The sequence below is a fragment of the Ochlerotatus camptorhynchus genome, unplaced genomic scaffold (assembly GCF_037179485.1).
Source record: "Ochlerotatus camptorhynchus isolate MF236.1 unplaced genomic scaffold, CSIRO-AGI_Acam_v1.1 ptg000151l, whole genome shotgun sequence".
NCBI classification, from domain to species: domain Eukaryota; kingdom Metazoa; phylum Arthropoda; class Insecta; order Diptera; family Culicidae; genus Ochlerotatus; species Ochlerotatus camptorhynchus.
Window position 1 is genome coordinate 739,677 of NW_027040641.1, and position 2,540 is coordinate 742,216.

Sequence of the window (2,540 nt, forward strand, 5' to 3'; positions counted from 1 at the left end):
TGATTTAGACTTGTAGAATGCTATAAAACCGCGATAAAACATGCAATGTTACTTGGGATCACTATATTGATTACACTAGCTTACAGCATATTTGAACTTTGTACGCTAATGGTCATTTCCTATGTAAAATCATGCGCTGAATCCAAAAATGTTGTCCAAACACATCTCAGTAGGATAGTTTTTGAGATATAACTAAACAACTTTAAAAAAAATGTGTTTACTAAAATACAAACATCTCCAATTGTAATGAAGTTATATTAATTATTTTAACGTCAAACTAGAGGTGATGAAATTTTCTTTTGATTATTGCAACACCATTTTTCAGATTAACTAATAAACACTACTAATATTTTTATTTACACTGCTTAAAAACTTAGCAGAAATTAATTTTTTTTTCTGGGAAAAACGCAAAAAAAAACAATCTATTAATTTACAACAATAACACTAATCTCACTGACATTCCTAGTTGAGCATTCAGTCGGTTAACAACGTCCCGGTTTCAGTTGCGCGGCATCTAGTTTTTTTCGGTGTTTTTTCCGCCCGAGCGGTTTTTTTCACCCCCCATTGGGTGCCCCAAGTGACCAGTGTCCAACAGAGGAAGTGGAATTCTATCGGCCGAGCCCCTTGGAGTTACCATCCAGCTTTAATTCATCCCGGTAATCCATCACCGGAGTTAACGGCGTCGTCAAGTCCATCATTTTTTCACGCCGTCGCGAGGGTGTGCAAGTGATAGTGAAGCGTGTCGTATCACCAGCTTGCTGACCCACCAACACCAACCATCACCACCGGATAGCAGCGTGGACCAACACCAACGCACCACGTGATAACAGCGTTTCCACACACACGCTTTGTGCCGGTGTAGTTAAGTAGCGAATAAGTTTTATTTATTGCCCCTTTGTTTTAGTTTCCCCTTTCTCCCATCCCACGCAAATATTTTCTTCTTCTTCTTCTTTTTTCTCTTGTCCCTGTGTGTTCCCTGTGTGTAGTTGTTTTGTATCTATTGCGGTGGAAGTTGCCCCGCAATGGATGGTAATAGTGATGGCGGGGGGAATACCCTTCCTGCCCTTCCCACTGAAGACGAACTATCCGACGTGGAAACGTCAGCCACGGTGAAGAAGTACACCGGAACCATCCCGAAGCGGCCCAGGCGAAAACGAGCACCGGAGCCCGTACCGCCTACCCCATCTCCTCCTACCCCGCCTAATCCATCGCCACCAACACCACCAGCACCGTCACCCCCCGCACCACCAAACCCGTTTCCCCCTACCCCACCTAATCCCTCTCCCCCCACACCGCCAAAACCGTCTCCCCCTACTCCGCCTAACCCCGCCAAGAAAACAAAAACTGCCCCCCGCCATAAGTCATACCCAGACGCCTCGACAGGCCCATGGGTTGTTTTTTTCCGACCCAAACAAAAACCGCTTAACGTTAACCAGATCGAAAAAGATCTATTCAAGCGTTTCTCGTCAGTGACCGACATTTTGAAGGTGAGGCCAGACAAACTGCGCGTCACTGTTGGTAACCGCAAGCAGGCGAATGAGATTGTTGCCTGCGAGCTTTTTACGTTAGAGTACCGCGTTTACATTCCCAGTCGTGACGTGGAAATCGAAGGAGTGGTCACCGAAGCGAGTTTGACCTGCGATGACTTCTTGAAGAGGGGGGTTGGTGTCTTCAAGAACCCCGTTCTTCCAGAAGTCAAGATTCTTGACTGCACCCAAATGCAGTCAGCATCCCTCGACGGGACAAAAAAAATCTATTCGCTGACTGACTCGTTTCGAGTGACTTTCTCCGGATCGACTCTGCCAGATTACGTCCGAATTGGGAGGGTTCGACTTCCTGTGCGGTTGTTTATACCAAGGGTGATGAACTGCACCAAGTGCAAACAATTAGGCCACACCGCCGCCTTCTGCGGCAATAAGCCACGATGCGATCAGTGCGGCGAGAAGCATGCGGAGGGTGCTTGTGGTGCTCCTCCTAAATGTGTTTATTGTTTGGCACCTCCGCATCCTCTCGCAGATTGCCCTAAGTATAAACAGCAAGGAAAAAAACTTGAACGGTCTCTGAAGGCGCGCTCTCAGCGTTCCTTTGCGGAGATCTTGAAGACTTTCAATCCTCCTCCCAAAATCACTCCGGAAAAAGAAAACAATAATCCGTTCAATCTTCTCCCAGTTGACGAGGACGACACTGACTCAGAGGGCAATGACGGAAGTCCTTTTGTTTTCAAAGGTCCTTCAAGGAAGCGATCCAAGAATGACTCGCAGAAAACTAAAAAAACTGACTCCCAAGCCCACTTGGATAAATCAAGAGGTCACGGAAATAAACCGAAACCCAATCCACCGGGTTTTAAGCCTGTCGATTATGACAAAGAATTTCCGGGGCTTCCGGGAACATCTAAAACCCCAGATGTCCCAGTTTTGCAACCAGAACAGCAGAACGCCATGTTCACGCTTTCTGGAATTGTGGACAGCATTCTCGATCTGTTCAACATCACTGACCCTCTTCGGAGCATCATTAACATGATGCTTCCAATCGTGAAACCT